The sequence below is a fragment of the Crinia signifera genome, chromosome 2 (assembly GCF_055691185.1).
Source record: "Crinia signifera chromosome 2, ASM5569118v1, whole genome shotgun sequence".
Classification (NCBI taxonomy): Eukaryota; Metazoa; Chordata; class Amphibia; order Anura; family Myobatrachidae; genus Crinia; species Crinia signifera.
The window spans coordinates 296,766,698-296,778,912 of NC_139218.1; the positions used below are offsets into that span (position 1 = coordinate 296,766,698).

Sequence of the window (12,215 nt, forward strand, 5' to 3'; positions counted from 1 at the left end):
CAAAAACGACATTAGGCAGCAACCTCATGGGTGTGTTGGAAGAGCTGCTTACCCTAACCATACCCCCTTAGGGCCTAATAACCCCTTCTTTATTCCTAACGCTACCTCAACACTAAACTACATAGAATTCATTTTAATTATTTTGTCTCCATAAATTATATATATATATATATATATATATATATATATATATATATATAATCGTGTGGTGATGAAATGAGGATGGAGCCTGTATTGGGTCTGAATGACCCACTGGCCATGTATATATGCATCATTTAGATGTAGTGTATCTCTTGGTGTATGTATAGATTTTTTGTAAGTTTCCTTTCCTTTGTTTATTTATTGATGGAACCTGCCTGTGTTGATGGTGACGTGGTGATTGGGGACGGACACCTTTGTGTTATGATCGATTAATCTATTTATAAGCTAACCCCTCACACGTTCACACGACACATGCAGCAACCATCCGTTTTGTTTATTTATGGTTTGATATTATTTGTCTTTGATTATGATGTGTTTATCCTATGTAACAGGGATGGAAAAAACGCGTCTCCATGCCAACGCTGACGCCAGGATGACAACATCCGGAGCTGTGCGGACGTCTTCCGCTTCCCCGCACTCCTGTGACCAGTTTTTTGGTTCCTATGCCCGATATCAAGTTCCGGCTAGTATAGGGAACCAGACGGAAGTGGAGAATGCGGTGGGAGGACGCGCCGGCGAGGATGGCGTCCATGGCACACGTGAGGATGTGAGTATGCACTAATTTACTCCCTATTTAAGGTCTAATTGTATCTAAGCTAGGTGATACCCTTTGAGAAAGGCGCCCTAGCGCCGAAACGGCCCGTCAGGGTTACTGGTTTTGATTCACGGACACCGCTACTACATGTGTGATCCATGCTGTTCATTTTTCATGTCAGATCCACTGCTGCCCGTGATAAGTATATTGGCCTTATATACTTCCTTTATTCACATTAAATATGTGTTGCATTCTTACCTAGATTGGTGATTATTTGGATGTGCTGGTCCTATCAACGGCTTTGACCATTGGTATAAATCTTTATATTATATAGACCTGGCACTCCCATTGCTTGAATTGAAGTGTGTGCGTCTCCCAACACGAAAATAGATATACCTACCTTGGAAATTGGAGATGCACCTCCTTGCTACTTGTACATACATTTTTTTATTTTTTTATTGGTTTTTGTCTTTTTGTGGTTCATGCTGCTACCCTCAGCAGAGTAACCAGAGAGTGAATTTAATTATGGAGGATCTTACTGGTACCAAGAGGTTCACTGACAAGGACATTTCAAAAATTCTGTTTAAGGACACCACAGCGTTGGCCTTTGATCAAGATAGCCCAGGGGAAGTATACTCGGACTTATTGAAGTTGCGGAAGCGACTAGTCGAGCTGGAGCTCCATGGACTTACATTGTCCCAGTATTACAAAGAGAATCTAATCCCCAGGGGGTTCCGAGTTAGGAACCAGCCGACGCTGGGTCGATCAAATAAGGATTTTTGCACCCAATGGTGCCAAATCCTTAATCAGTGCAGTAGAGACCTTATGGTCCTTGTGATACAACAGGTCAATCAAGACATAGTTGCTGTACAGCAAGAATTGACCTGTGTGAACATAATGGTGATGCATGTTTAAAAGCTGATGTTGGAGGGGAGTGGCTTACTAAACTTGAGGATGCGGTGATGAAATTTAAAACTGAATTGTTGGTTTTTAAGAAAACCAAATACAAGAGAGTCAAAGATGACTACAAGGAATTAAGGGTGTATCCCTGGATAACGGGCCAAACCACCAGGCGCACCTGGAGGGGTGACTCTGGGGGTAGGAGACGTGGGGAAGTAGATTTCACGGATGTGGACTCCTCCCAAAGTGAGGCAGAACAGTCATCTAGAGGTGCAGCGGCTTCTTTTTTAGGAGAGGGCACCTCCACACGGAACAGGCGAAGGGGAAAAAACTTTGCAGGCGGGGCGGGATCAAACACAGAAAGGCAGAAAAGTCGGAGGGGTGCAAGGAATTAATGGTGTTTAATCTGTCTCAGTATCAACTCACACAGGCTGAATTGAGTGTGTTGAACAGGGGACTCACCTTTGTTCCCACATTTAAACAGAGGGCCTTTGATTGTGAGACTGAGCTGTACAAATTTCACAGACAGCTGAGACTTAAAGATCATTTTTCGAGACAGATTAGTAACAGTTGTGATTCCCTTGCTAACGTTAATCCCTCTAAAGTACGGTCATCTTTTGACCCTCCCTGTAATAATCCATCTATTGATACCTTCATGAGGTTGGTGCGCAATGATGTGATACCGCATATGAAAAAAGCACATATCCAGCGATCCAATCTCACTAAGGAAGAATCAGAGGCATTGCGTTCTCTGCGTGAGAACAAGTAAATCATTATCCGCCCCGCCGACAAAGGCGGGGGGATAGTGGTATTGGATTATGCTGGCTATGTGGATGAGGTTATGCGCCAACTCATGGACAGTACCTGCTATAAAAAATTACGGTTTGACCCCACAGCCAATTACAAGCTAGAGATTGACTCCATCATTGGTTTGGGGCTTACCAATAGATGGATAGATGAGGGGACCGCGGATTTCCTTACTCAGGAGTATCCGCGGATACCCCTCATCTATGCTCTGCCCAAAATACATAAGAGTATGGTGTCTCCACCTGGGAGACCCATAATTTCTTCAATTGGGTCTTTGTGTCAACCCATCTCCCAGTATGTAGATTTTTATCTACAGTCCGTTGTCCAGAACACACCGTACTGGTTACCGGATACGACCCACTTCCTGAATAAGCTCTCTGAGTTCGGTGAGCCGCTCCCCAACAGCATGCTGGTGACCATGGATGTCACCAGCCTATATACCAACATAGGACATGAGGAGGGGGTTGAGGCAATACATAGGACCATCTGTGCAAGTCCTCACTACTCGGGCCCAGTTATTGAATTTTTGATTTTACTTATTGAAGTTATTTTACATAAGAATTATTTTCTGTTTGATAATAGTTTTTATTTACAGCTTAAGGGAACTGCGATGGGGTCAAACATGGCCCCATCGTATGCAAACCTGTTTATGTATGATTTCGAAAGTAAATTCATTATGTCTGATATCAAGTTTTCTCGGTTTATTTCTATGTACGTTAGATATATAGATGATTTGTTTTTTGTTTGGACGGGTAGTGAGGACTTGCTGAAAGAGTTTGTGTTGCTACTCAATTCCCTCCCAGGCTCCATCCGTTTCACCCACACGTGTAGTCGGGAATCTATTGATTTCCTCGACGTATCGGTGTCGATTGTGGATGGACATTTCCAGACTGGGCTTTTTAAAAAACCTACCGATAAAAATAGCCTGTTGTTGGCGTCGAGTTTCCACCCCCAACCTCTTAAAACTGGTCTCCCGTATGCTCAACTACTGAGAGCTGTGCGAATTACCTCGGAGAGAGAGGAGCTTATAGGGGTATTGGAAAACATGGGCAAGTGTTTTCTTGATAGGGGATATGGCCACTGCTGCCCGTGATAAGTATATTGGCCGCACACACCGCACACCGTATGGGATGAACTGGTTGGGTGCCAGAGCACATACAAAATTGCATATATGTGGTATCTACAAAGTAGAAAGTGGTCTGCACACCAAATTGATGAAAAATACTTTTTATGTTACATAAAAGTTGAAAAAAAAGCACATGGCAGCATATTGGAATAGCATAATAAGAAAAATCGGTGCATGTTACTTATCATTGTCCAACACTGTAGTATAGTGCATCAGGAACACCCGTCACCAGCTTCCAAGCCACAATACCCGACAGCCTGTTTCGGTGGTGCGACCACCTTCATCAAGGGTACCCTCTGTCCCTGCCAGCATCAGTAAAGGAGACCGCCGGGTAGGGAAATCCGACTGTCTCAGAGCAGGTCCATCTGTCCGTGACCCGCAGCCAATCAGGCAACGGTGGCTCGCGAGTTGCAAGCAGGCGTGTCATTCGAAATAGCCGCACAGCGGATGGTTGGACCTGCTCTGAGACAGCCGGTTTTACCACCGCTCTGCAGGCGGTCTCTTTAACGCAGGCAGGGACAGACAGCAGGGCAAGGTGAGCGGACGTTTCACCTCCAAAATGAACTGACAGAACGCAGTCATTCAACGCTTCGGCTCAATTTAACCCATGGTGGCCAGTAATATATACATTGCTGGTAGGGATGCCAATACCGGGGCATTTTTTCAATCCCAGAATTTGGGATTGAAAAATGCCCAATCCCGGGATTCGCGGGATTGGCTTCCCTTATACAAAATCCCGCCCCGGCTGCCCGAATATTTACTTACAATTGCAGTGCGGCCGAGTCGGTGGGCCATGGAGCTGGGCGTGGAGGAGGATGCAGCCTGAGTGGGTGGTTCTTCGGGCGATGCTACGGGGTCCGGTAAGATGTGAGTGCCGGCAGCCTGGGTGGGTGGGTGATATCATGGAGGTGGACGGAGGTCAGCAAGGTGCACACAGGATGAGGCGGCTGTTTGTGTAGCCTGTACAGCGTGACCTCTGGGAGCGTGGCGGTCAGCCGGGCTGAAAGACTATCATCTTTCAGCCCGCGCTGCGTACAACCTGGCGATGATGGCTGAAAAACCAGCTATCATCGCTAGATGTGCTGGTAAAATCAGCAGACTGCCCACCTCGCTGGCGGTGATGCGGGAGCGTGCATCACCGCCAGTCGGATGTTGGTGGGGCATACACACTAGACGACTTTCAGCTGAAAATCACCTAGTGTGTATGGGCCTTTAGAGATTTTTATTTCAAAAGACTTTGTCAAAATCACTGAAAGATAAATCTTTCCCCAAAGTAGTGCGTACACACTGAGCTATTTTCCACAAAGAGCAAGAAATTTTCCGAAGGCGAAAGAAATCTTTCATATAAAAGGCTATTTACATAATGGGCGGGGTTTGAATTCCAAGGGTGGGAGCAGCGGCCCTTTTTATTTCAGTGCATTTCTGTTCTTGGTGCCTGATTGAAAACTGATCGCTGGGCTGCATATATTCAGAGCCCGGAGATCAGGTACACGCTGCCCCACCCGGGGAAATCCATTCACCTGCGCCAACAATGTATAATCTATTGCCATAATAAAATAAGGGTTACCACCTTTGTTTTGAGATATTCTCTTACAGTGGCCCGCACCTTGACCACCCACTGCCCGCCTCTTGATCGGCCTTATAATGTTTTTTTTTTAATCTTTGCTAAAAATCTATTCTTTATTTTGCACACCGTAATGCCACTTAATATTATTCCACACATCATAATGCCCATTACATGTTATGCCACACACTGCAATGGCCATAATACATTATGCTATACACCGTGATGCCCACTGCGTCACATACCTTAATGCCCATTACACATAATGGCACACACTGATGCCTATTAAATATTATGCAACACACCATGATGCCCATTATCACACACTGTAATGGCTATTACATATTATGCCACATTAGTGCCGCTTACCTACATGAAAATAGCTTGCGGTAATGTATACATTGTTAGCCTGCGGTGGCAATGTATACATGTATACATTGCCACCATAAAAATTATACATTGGTGGGCAGTGGTGCCAGTAATATATACATTGTATATATTACTGGCTTATAAATAGCATTGGTGCCCAGTGGTGCCAGTAATATATAGATTGCTAGCATGTGCCAGCAATTTATATATTACTGGCTTATATATATGCATTGGTGCCCACTGGTACCAGTAATATATAGATTGCTGGCAAGTGTCAGCAATCTATATATTACTGGCTTTAAAATCACATTGGTGGTCAGTGGCTTATATAAATACATTGGTGCCCAGTGGTACCAGTAATATATAGATTGCTGGCAAGTGTCAGCAATCTATATATTACTGGCTTTAAAATCACATTGGTGGTCAGTGGCTTATATAAATACATTGGTGCCCAGTGGTACCAGTAATATATAGATTGCTGGCATGTGCCAGCAATCTATGTATTACTGTTTTAAAAATCTCATTGGTGTCCAGTGGCATGCATATTTCAGCTGGGGGCGGGGAGTTGTGCCAGGGGCGGGGCGTTCCTCCGGTCTGTGTGGCCTGGCCGGGGAGAGCGTCTGGTGCAGCAGCAGAGCGCAGCGTGGAGGCATGGGAACGGCGGTGGGGTGAATATACACCGGTGGGGGAGACGGGAGGTGGGAGCGGCGGGGGGCAGGAGCGGCCGGTCAGCTGGGCTGAAAGTCTCTCATCTTTCAGCCCGGCTGCCATACACACCTGGCGATGATGGCTCAAACGTGCTGGTAAAACCAGCAGATGGCCCACTTTGCTAGCGATGATGCGGGAGCATGCATCATCGCTAGTCGGACATCGGTGGTCCATACACACTTCCCGACTAAGTTGAAACTCGCTCAAAACGGTTATTTTGAGCGAGTTTCAGCTTAAAGTCGGCAAGTGTGTATGGGCCTTTAGAGATTTTCATTTCAAAAGACTTTGCCAAAATCTCTTAAAGATATATCTGTCACCAAAGTAGTGCATACACACTGAGCTATTATCCCCAAAGAGCAAGAGATTTTCAGGCGGCGAAAGACTTTGATGAAAATCTTTCATTATAAAAGGATATTTACATAATGGGTGGGGTTTGTATTCCAAGGGTGGGAGCAGGGGCCCTTTAATTTCAGTGCATTTCTGTGCTTGGGGCCTGATTCAGAACGGATTGCTGGGCTGGGTATATTTGGAGCCCAGGGAACAGGTAAACGCCGCCCCGGCCGTTACAGCCATAATATACATTGGCCAGTGGCTGCAGTAACGCATACATTGGCGGCCTGTGCCAAAAATGTATGCTTTGCATTACTGCCATAATAATAATCGGTGGCCAGTGAAATATAATCAGGTGGCACACAAAGACTTGTCAATCATCAAATAAGTGTATTAGCAGAAAAAAAGTTTTCTGCTAATACACTTATTTGATGATTGACAAGTCTTCGAGTGTGGGTAGCAAAGAGGAATAGTACCCTGCACAGGACACGATTTTTTTTAAATATGTAGTAATAGAACCAACTTAAACACTAATAAGTCTTTACAAATATAGGCCCTTATTCTGGTTGGTGCGGCCAGAGCCGCACACGGGGCTCCGGCCGCACAAACCAATCCCCGCCCACGAGACGGATCGACACGGCCGTCCGTACACGGACGGCTGGCTATCCGCATAAAAATGGTGGAGGCGTACGCCTCCACCATGGTGGGAGCTGCCCCCTGCATTCGATGGTCGTCGACCATCGAAGGCAGGTCCGCACGCCCCAGCAGCTCCCGCAAGCTGAGACCACACGGACAATCGTCCGTGTGGTAGCTTGTATGGGGGCTGAAAGCTGACATCCGGCGACGTCAGCTTTCCGCCCCCATGAGCTGCGTCATGCCCTCATTTCCATGCATACGCCCCGCGTTTGCATGGGAACGCCCATGAAACACGGGGCGTACACATAGGGAAATGAGGGGATGAAGCCCCTCACGCCCCTATACGCCCCCTTTGCGGCGGACGAAATATGTCTGCGGCGAAGGGGGCTGCACATGCGCAGAATGACCTCTGCGCATGTGCAGACTGTAAACATCGGCGGTACGGCCGCACGCGGGCCGTACCGCACGAAACAGAATAAGGGCCATAGACAGTATTTGGTGTTGGAGGTGCCCCCAGGAATCAAGTACTAGTATACTTAAACACAAGGAGACAGTGGTCCACAAGTAGAGGGCCACCGTTAGCAGAAAGGATTCCTTTTTGGAGGCACACTTTTGAATAAATGATGATGGTGTTAGATGAGTGAAGTAAAACTTAACTTTTATTTCTAAGTATTTTTTAAAATAATGCTAACTCTATAATTACATATAATGCATAATTTGCCATAGAGAGTTGAATGCGTGAGAATTTTTTTTTTAATTTTTAGTGAAAAAACAAAAATGAAAAACAAAGGTAGGCCACTGAGATTTTATAATGTATTTTTGTCGACATAAAGGCAACTTGCCATGTAGTATTGTCGATAAGGTGGCCGTTTAGTGGTGTTATTAGATGATCATATGTTGTTAATAAATGATTTGATGGGGTCCTTAATAGGCCCGGCTGATGGCGCGTCCAGCGTCTGTGAGAGGTCTGTACTGCTGGTATCTCTTGTGTTGTCAAAAAGTAATTTTTTGATAGAAATGAATTAACCAGGTACAGACACTTAATCACAAAAATACCCGTTGATGGTAAAGGATGGTGTTAATACATAAGCATAAATGCTAGCATCATAGTATATCAGGTATCCTTAAAGAATGGAAAAGTAGAAGTACAGTGGATTAGATTCAACTCTTTCTGCTGCCCAATGTCTTCACAAATAGGAGCGGGTGACAGAGGGTGAGAGAAGAGGTTGATGCACTGATGGAAAGGGAGCAGATGAAAAAGAGGACACTTATGTGAGTGGTGTTAGGTCCGCCCTGATGCCTATGGGCGGTATTCAATGAGGCTGATTTGCCAGGTATTTATGGCGATTTTGTGCTGTAAGGCGAATTTTTGACAAAAACGGTGAATCACCCTATTCAATGACCAGATGGCGAATACATTTCAAGGTTTTTTTCGCCATGATTCACCGAGTAGCAATCGCTATCTTTTTATGGTGAAGTGGAAGGTGAACTTTTAAAATAAAGTGTTTCGTTTTTTACATTTGGTGTCCAAAAATCAGGAATTTTATTCAGAGGAGGGGCATGCTATTTTTATTCATGTGCTGTAAGCACATGAATATATATTTAATAAAAAAAATAAAATATATATATATATATTTTTTACACTGACCAGCCAGCAGGGGGCGCCGGAGCCGAGCCGCTCATTAGATAGTCATATATTCACTGCACCCGATCGTTACATATGCATGATCGGGTGTAGTGAATATACCCGGTCCCCTGCTGGCACCCCCGGGGGGCAGCCTGTGCTGCCTGGCACCCTGGGAGCCCACCTCCCCCCCACATACGCTCTGGGGCAGGCAGGGAGACTTCCATCTCCCTGCCTGCCACCGTCCTCAGGCTCCCTGCGGCGTTCGCCGCAGGAGCTCATATTCGCCGGTCAGGGGCAGCGAGCCCCTGACTCGTTGAATACTGGAGCCGTCGAGGCTCCGGAACGCGGCGACCAGTGGCGAATGTGCAGCGAATCCTAAACAGGATTCGCTGCACGTCGCCGGTATTCACATTGAATACCGCCCAATGTATTGCAGGGAGGAGATGCGCCACCAGAAAGTCTCTCCTCCACGGAAAGTGAGAGAGAAAAAGAGAGAGAGAGAGAGAGAGAGAGAGAGAGAGAGAGAGAAAGAGAGAAACATTTTTTGAAATGAGAGGATATATATATTGTATATTAGGAGCCAGGAAAAGTTTAAAAAAAGCTTGAAATAAGTGTGGGTATTTAGGCTGCGTTATTTAAACGCCTTCAAACCAGATCTCCTGCTGCATCAATTTGCTAATCCACGTAAATCGGAAGCAAAGCTGAAAAATAATAGTAGCGTACAGATAGCAAGGTATCATTAGTCTGTCGACATCAATGTGTGTCGTTGGGTTGGCAGAAAATATACCAGTGAGACAGGGAGTCTAACCTGATACCTTGCAGTGTAGTCTTTTAAATACAAAACAGTGATGAAAGTGTTTGGTAGCAGCTATGTAGCAAGGTGTGATCGTCCTATCGACACACCAATGTGTGTAGTCAGTTTTGCAGCAAACAGACAAAACAGCACAGCAGGTAAATATAACCCAAAATCTCCACTAGTGAGCTTCTGAGACAAACAATATTCATGAAGCCAGGCAGCAAGATATCAGCAAAATGGAGATAAATAAATGAATAAACATAATAATTGTAATAGTAACCAAACAGTTTAGACCAAATAGTGCGTAGTGTGTGCTAGTGATTTGGAGCTGCAGCAAATGACAGGGGATGTATCTGTACACTCAATAAGTGTTTGGAATAAGAAATGCAGCCCAAATAGGAACACAATGGCACAATATTAAAGGGTAAGGCACTTGATTGGCACAGAGCTAAGAAAGGTGAAAGAGAGAGGAAGAAACGAGACAGAAAGAAAAGAAAAGTAACAATGGTGGTTCGCAGGGATCAATCACCACCAGCCCGTCATCTACGAGCGGACGGGAGGTGTTGGGGATGAGGCCGCCACATTGTGGCAGAAAACATGAGAAGCGGTGTGCGTGGACAAACGCTGTGTGCAGTGTTAGGTCTGTCCTGATACCGCAGTAGAGCAGGACCAGAGATGCGCTGCCAGTGTGTCCTTCGCACACCAGGGAAGCAGAGGGGAGGGGGAGGATACCTGACGGAGTGACGGGTAACTGAAACGACGTGGAGCTGTCAGTGTCCCGATGCTCGGGGAGCTACTGCAGCTAGATCAGCGGCAACAGACGCGTTTCACCACGTGGGCTTGATCACCTGCAAGTCTTCGAGTGCCGCTTGATCATTCCTCATCTATTGTCTGGCTGTTGCCCATTGGGAGGGCACCAGAGCGCACTAACCCCAGTGGAGATGGTGGTGAGGCGGGAGTGCCGAAGGCCTCATTGGATATATATATAAATAAATAATTGGGCAGCCTTATCATTGGCGGCAGTGGTCTCACCGTGTAAAAATTGCTGCTGTTTTCTTTTCAGCAGTAGAGCGGCGGCAGCAGGGGGACCGGGAGCTGCTGCGTGCGGGGGGCAGACGGACTTGGGAGCGAGCAGGCGGCTGGAAGCACATGCGGAGTGCTGACACCGATGACAGGGGGACCGGGAGGGGTTGCTGCCGGCAGTGCGTCTTCTACCCCCTGCTCCGTCTCCAAGCGGTGAGCAGGGGGAGGCAACGGGGCGGTACAGCGGGCTGAAAGTGGATAGTCTTTCAGCCCGCTGCATACACACACAGCGATGATGGATAGAAAACCATCCGACGAGGGGCCTCGCTAGCGATGATGCGGGAGTGCACATCATTGCTAGTCGATAATTTGGGGGCATACACACTAGGAGATTTTCAGCTGAGAATCGCTCAAAACGGTTGTTTTGACCGATTTTCAGGTGAAAATCTTCAAGTGTGTATGGGCGTTTAGATTTAAGTCTAATAGGGACAGTTTGCCTATGTTATCAGAGAATCCTTCATGATATGATTGGCTCGAGGCAGCATTTGCTTTCTATGGTACCCAGTTTCATGTGCTTTAAAATACTAAAATAAAGGGGAATTCCTAGCAGGGAGATCACATGCTGCATCTCACCTGAGCTTTTTAATTCAACCACAATGCAACTCTTTCTGATTCAGTGCATTTTTTTAAAGCATTTAACCACACTTGGGCAAGTCCACTCAACTCTATGGAAGCATACATAAAATTAACACTTTAAAGCATTGTGGTATGCTTTTCTATGGATTCAGACAATATAGGAGAAATACAGCACTGGTAATTGCCCCCTAAACCTTACACCAATATTGGTTTAATTAAAAGCAGAAAGTCCCCAAAGCTCCGGCCAATAGCACTGGCCAATCAAATCATGGCTGGCATGGGAAAACTGCATAAATAGCAGAGCAGTTAAGAGGAGTTTGCGTCTGCTCATTCTATTTCAGACCACATGTAGTCAGTCAGTGTCACAGACTGTATAGCTCTAATAGGCAAATTTCTGGGGAGGGGTGGCCATTGCCAAAACTTGTTTCATTTCTGTTGCCAATTTGTTTCAGTGGGGTTTCGAAATGACGGAAATCCAACTGAATCAAATGGGCAACACTGGTCTCTATATCACAGGTTCTCAAACTCGATCCTCAGGACCCCACACAGTGCATGTTCTGCAGGCCTCCTCACAGAATCACAAGTGAAATAATTAGCTCCACCTGTGGATCTTTTAAATTGTGTCAATGAGTACTGAATGCACCTGTTGGGTGACCTGGAAAATGTGAACTGTGTGGGGTCCTGAGGACCGAGTTTGTGAACCCCTGATCTTGATGTAGCTGGAGCTCATTAACAGTAGACCCTGTACTTGCATCACTCATGGAAACCCAATGCGAGTGAGTTACCAGCATTACAGGTACATCTTAGCCAGAGCGTAGAAATGTTTTCCTGGCTTTCAGTAGGACAGTTCTAGCCTAATTGTTTCCTAGATACTGTTACTTTAAACAAACAAGTATCAATGTTCTATGGGCATGAGAGCCTGGAAGCAATGACTGTGCCAGTAATGCCTTTGTTTTG

General features: G+C 45.9%; 1 protein-coding gene across 4 annotated transcripts in view; it reads right to left on the reverse strand.

Moving 5' to 3' along the window:
- Nucleotides 1–12,215, reverse strand: part of PIBF1 (progesterone immunomodulatory binding factor 1) — a 270,000-nt gene that overhangs the window by 106,477 nt on the left and 151,308 nt on the right. The window lies entirely within an intron of this gene.